Here is a 6,368-nt window from a genome sequence, read left to right as displayed (position 1 = left end):
TAGATAGATAGATAGATAGATAGATAGATAGATAGATAGATAGATAGATAGATAGATAGATAGATAGATAGATAGATAGATAGATAGATAAATCTCTGATTACATGACCTCCACAGTTATCTAATAAAACACTGTAGTCGAGAAAACAGTCTGCTGGACTGTTTTACATTAAACAACAGACAGTAACTATGACTCACCTCTGAGTGTGATGCTCACGTCATGGTGATCAGACCTCAGTAACTTTACTGTTTCTGAAAGAGAAGAAATCATTTCAACAGATTCTTTGAATTGAACTGATAGATTAACATCAATCAGTGACGGTGTTCTGTGGTGTAACATTAGCTTGGTTTAGTTTCTATCTGCTGATTATTACTATCTGCCATGACACAACAGCAATTAAAAGACTGTAATAACATTATCAATGCATTATGATTGGTCAGCTGTGACCTACAGGAAACTTAGTCACAGTGTTGAGGCCTGCTTGAATCCTTCTTCAGATCAGCACAAGTCATACATTAATAAACACTGAATGATGTTAGTGTCAATACTAAGCTATCAGTGCTTTTACAAAATTAAATATTCCAACAATCCCTCCTTTCACACCTTTTAAGGTGTGAACAAACCAAAAGTGTCCTTATACCACAAGATCATCATCTTGGACATCAGAATAACGATCAACTGCACTTAAAAGAGGTAACTGATAAGGCAGTGGAGCTTCCTTAGACAGTGCTGTGGTAATGAGTCGGTTAGTTAGAGTGCACAAGCAGGGGATGCAACAGCATCCACAACATATTAGTATAGCAAGAAAAGCAGCATTAGAAATCATTAGTGGGAGAAATCGTGCCTTATACTTCCCAAAGGTTTTTTTGTTGCACATTAAAAACTTCATTATTTAAACAATTCTGAACTGGAAAGATGTGTCAAAGTATGTAATAGATGGATGAAATAAAAGTGTTGCCCAGCTTACAGTGCAGTGTAAATACTTAACAGCCATAAGATAAGTGTGCTTTATAAAAAGAGGGAGCTGAAACTCAGCTCAACATTATTGTTATTGGAATAGATAAGGAGGACATCAGTGCTGCTCTTCCTCACAGGGATGAAGAAGGAGAGAAGACTCTTCACCACAGACAACCTCAGCTGAATGTTCATGTTCTCTGTAGATCTTAGATCCAACTGCTGGAGCATTAAATATGAGAGTGAACACAGCAGGATATGACTATAGCAAATAGAATGTGGGATGTTTTTAATGTGTTTTTTAATCTTAAGGAAATATTTGCTTCCCTGGATGAGGCCAAAGAACATTTTACTGTCTTAGAAGGACAATAAAGTGTATTCTTTTTATTCCAAAGTATGATAATGTGATTAATAGAGAAAAAGGGAAAACAGCACTCTGATTACATGAGCTCCTGATAAAACACAACTGTAGAGAACAAGTCTGCTGGACTGATTTACATTAAATAACAGAAACTGTGGCTGAGCTCTGAGGTTCAGGGTGATGCTCATGTCATGGTGATCAGACCTCAGTAACTTCACTGTTTCTGGAAGAGAAGGAATCAATTCAGCAGATGTTTGTCTCAGGGAAATGAACAGAAGCTGCTAAAAACCAGAGAACAGAGACATGAACTGAAATATTTACACTAATCAGTGTTCTGTGGTGTAATGTTAGCTTGGTTTAGTTTCTGCTGATCCTTCCTGTTTGCCATGAGACGGCAGCAGTCAACAGACTGTCATCACGTTATAAATCCGTGACGATTGATCAGATGTGACCTACAGGAAACTCGTCACAGGTAACAGGTAAGTCATTTACAACGCTGACAAACCTGATATAGTATCAGCGTTAACTAGTCAGGAAACATAACTTGAGATTTACAGAACAACTTTTAACACGATGTCAGATCATGTTTTACCATCAGAGGCTCCAGTCTGATGTTAACTTACAGTAACTTACGTTACAATAACGTAGGTCGCTGCTGATGAAGAAAGTCATTCTTTTATTTTGATGATGATGAACAAAGCCATTCTCTTTTATTTTGCTAAGACATTCTTCTATTTTGATAAAGCCATTCTCTTTTGCTGATCACCAGACCTTTGATCTCATCACCTTTGTCATGTGTTCTCCTACCTCCTGTCACAGACCCCTGGTTCCACCCCCGGTTGTTCATTGTCCCCTTACCTCCTGCCATTTGATTAACAACTGTATGCAAAGATCTCATCACCTTTGCAATAGCTTTCCTACCTCCTATCATTTGACTAGCAACTGTATGTTAATTTACCACGATTCACTTCTGTATTTACATACAGGCCCTCCCTACTCTCTGACTTACCCTATAAATGTGTGACTCTGCAGATGTTCAGGGTCGGTCCACCTTCACAGACTCATGCTCTGTGTTGGTGAGCCCACCGTATACCGGAATACTAATAAACACCCACTACAGCAAACTTCACATGAGGACTATGAGTAAAATTTCTTCAACACTGCTTTATATGTAACATCTTCCAGATGTGGACAGAAAACAACCAGTTACTGAGACCACTTTAACACTCACCTGTAGCGTTTAGCTCCACTTCTGGAGGCTAACATTGTTCGCAGCAGTGTCAGTAAACACAGCAGAAGGCGGTAAATGTGGGTGGGGAGATAGTCCTCCCCTCCAACGTTGTTTGCGTCCTGGGTCCAAAAATCCAAGATGTCAACCAGGAAGTAGCAAAACCCTGGCTTCACCAGGCCCAGGCTCCAAGCAGCAGCCAGCCTCCACCAGGCTGTTTGACCCGATTCTTTCGTTGGAAGCCCAAGAACAAGCCGGAGAAATCTTCCATTCACAGATGCAGAATTTATTTAGGTCACAGGTAAAGTGAGGCAGTGCAGGATTCAGAGAGACAGAGAGTAATCTCATGTCCAGTTGAACTGAGTTTTTTTGGTTTTAGGTTACAGATATCTTCTTGGGCTGGGACTGCCCAAGAATGATCCTTCCGCAGGTTCACCTACGGAAACCTTGTTACGACTTTTACTTCCTCTAGATGGTCAAGTTCGACCGTCTTCTCGGCGCTCCGTACAGTCAGAGGTTGGACTTGTACGCTACCAAGTTTAATTACTGTGACGTGAACACGCTAACCACTGTTCATGTGGAAGTATACTGAAATGTAAACAGAAACTGCTTGGATTGAATACAAAGTGTGTGTGTGTGTGTTGTCCAAAAGGCGTGTATCTAAAGTAACTCATAGAATAGGGGAGTTTCCGTTGTCTCCCAGTTCTCACCGGTCATGTTATCTTCAAGGACATACACTGTGCTCAGTAGGAAAATACAAAACAGGATCATGGGCTCAGTGCAAAATACAGACTCAGAATACATAATAGCTCGAAACATACTTAATTATAACAAGGCCTAGGCTCCAAGTAGCAGCCAGCCTCCACCAGGCCCAGCCTCCAAGCAGCAGCCAGCACCACAGGCCCAGGCTCGAAGCAGCAGCCAGCTTCCACCAGGCCCAGGCTCCAGCAGCAGCCAGCCTCCACCAGGCCCAGGCTCCAAGCAGCAGCAGCCAGCCAGCTTAACATGACACTTGCATGTTAGCTCTCCCTTTCACATACTAAGTATAGATCGGGCTCCGGCTAATTCCTGCAGCACGCATTCACTCAACATGCACAGTCATAAACCAAGTCAAAGCTAAGTCATCCGCCATGGTTTTGTGTGTGGACTGTAATCCTACCTTAACCCAGCTGAAGACCAACGTCTCCCGCTTACAAGCCGCACTCAAAGAAAGGGACAAGCTAATTATGGAGCTATCGTCTGTAGCCACGGCTCAGTCCAAGCACCTTTCCCTCCTGAGTCACGCAGGTAGCACCAGTCTGTCCTGTCCCCCAGACACAACGGCAGCAGCACCGGACAACGACACCGCTATCCCATGGACTGGCGAAGAGACCCACTCTCCAGAAGGGCGGCGGTCTTGCCAGGGAGGTAGGCCAAAGAGTCCTGCTTGCTCGACCCCGTCCGTCCCTGAGTCTTGGGTCCAGGCTAAGACAAGCAAGTCCTGGCGGAGTAAAGAGCCACCACCTCCGCTCTCCCAAGACTCTCTCCAGCTGGTAAATAGGTTTAAAGCTCTGGAGAAGCTGATGTCTCCAACGTCACCGGTGCAGCCTGCCTAAGTGAGCTGTCCTCCATCCTCCTCTGCTCCTCACGATCCGCCAGTGAATGGATTTGATATCTAGGAAAGGAGAGACTTTCCACCGCTGCCCGGTGCAGCTAATCCTGGACTCGGATGCTCCATCCTGGTCTCAACCCAGCCCAGATCCCGACAGGAGGCCTCTTCCTCGCGACGACGGCTGCTGAAGGAGGCAGTTGCCCGACACTTTGCCGATGCTGGGCTGTCCGCGGACCGCACTCTCTGCTCCGGGAGGGAGCCCCCATCCAGTGAGGAGGGTGTATCACCAGCGTTCCTCCACCGGACCCACTCCACAGCTGCTTTCAGTTCTGATCGTGGGAGACTCCATCATCAGGGACGTCAGGTCCAGTCAGGCTGTCACTCACTGCTTTCCTGGAGCCAAGGTAAATGACATTCTGACTGAACTCCCGAGTCTTATGTCCCAGTTTCCCTCCGCTAGGAAAGTAATGCTACATGTTGGCACAAATGACATTCAGCAGTCAGAGCTTTTAAAGGAGAATTTTAAACGTCTGTTTAACTACCTTCAACGCACTGAGAGAGAGGTTTATATCTCTGGGCCGCTCCCCACTGTCGGCCGTGGCTGTGGATGTTTCTCCAGACTGCTCCAAATTCACTTGTGGTTGCAATCACAGTGCTGCAGCTTCGGACTTGGTTTTATTGACATTTTTAACTTGTTCTGGGAGCGCTCTTTCGTTTTTTTAACGTGATGGACTTCATCTAAATTGGGCAGGGTCACGAATACTAGCTCCAAACCTCTTTTACTCCATCTCCTCTTGCTCACCTCGTTTGGTCAGAGACAACACGCTACAGCCGCACACCTGTTCCGACAGGTCCGCCTCTGATTGACGCGTAGAGGGGCCGTGCGCTCTCAGACCTCAGTCTCCTGATTATCAATTCAACCCTGCTGTGTGTCATCTCTCTACTTCTGATCTCTTGGAATCTGTTGTTCTGTCTCACGGTCCCATATCTCAGACAGATGCTCCCCAACCCGCTGAGCCTATTAATGCACCTGGTTGTTATATACCTGTTCTATTACATACCAGGCGCCCTGTTGTCTGTGCTACTAATGGATTTAACAAAAATACTGCATATCCTGTAAACTGCAACAACACACGTAATCTAATTGGTGTAACTCAAATTCCTATTACTGGACATACTGTTAATTTTGATCTGCTTAATATCAGGTCTCTTTCAAACAAATCTTTTATTTACCCGGATTTCATCATCTCTGATAGGTTTGACTTCTTCATGTTAACTGAAACATGGCTAAACGCAGGTGACTCTGCCCCTCTTATTGAATCCTCCCCCCCAACTTCTCTTTTTCAAATCATCCCAGATTATCTGGCAGAGTGGGAGGACTTGCTGTAATTTATAACAATGACTACAACTGTTCAATCTGTGTCTGGTTTTCTCGATCAGTTCTCTGAGTTGCTTTCTCTAGTTATTCCTAACTATGACCACATTCTGTTTGTAGGAGACTTTAATATTCGTGTCTGTTGCCATGACAACCATTTAGCTACTGTTTTTTAACCATTTTAGAGTCTTTTAACTTAAGTAGAATGATCACTAGGCCTACCCATAACAACGGTCATACCCTCGACCTTATTCTCACTCATGGTATTCTACTGGAAAATGTGTCATGTAAAGATTTCATTGTCTCAGACCACAAGTGCATAATGTTTACCTCAGAGGTCAAGTGCAAGCAACCCAAAAACAACCCAAACTATGTCTGCTCTCGTGTTTTTAACTCCACCTCTGCATCCAAATTTATAGATGCTTTCACATCCACTTCTCTTAAAATCGACACTTATGAGGATGTAGCTGTAATCCTTAACAACTTTAACACAACCTGTTCAGCAATCCTTGATCAAATAGCTCCTTTTAAACAGAAAAGGCAGTCCATTGCTGCCAGGCCATGGGTCACTGACAACATATGTGCCCTATAGAGGGAGTGTCGCAGAGCAGAGCGTAAGTGGAAAGCCTTCAAGCTCACAGTGCTCCATGAAATATTGAAGGAACGAATGAAAGCTTTCAATTCAGAGGTCAGAAATGCAAGAGCAAACTATTTTTCTGAGCTGATTGAGAAAAACAGACATAATTCAAGGACTGTGTTCAATGTAATTAATCATGCTACAGAAGCCCCTACTACTGTTTTTATGGACTCTTCTCCAGAGAAATGTGAAGAATTTTTAAACTTCTTTGAGAACAGTTTC

The sequence above is a fragment of the Stegastes partitus genome, unplaced genomic scaffold (assembly GCF_000690725.1).
Source record: "Stegastes partitus isolate 25-593 unplaced genomic scaffold, Stegastes_partitus-1.0.2 Scaffold3, whole genome shotgun sequence".
In the NCBI taxonomy this organism is placed as follows: domain Eukaryota; kingdom Metazoa; phylum Chordata; class Actinopteri; family Pomacentridae; genus Stegastes; species Stegastes partitus.
The sequence above is the reverse complement of the archived record's forward strand: the minus strand, read 5'-3'. Positions refer to the sequence as shown.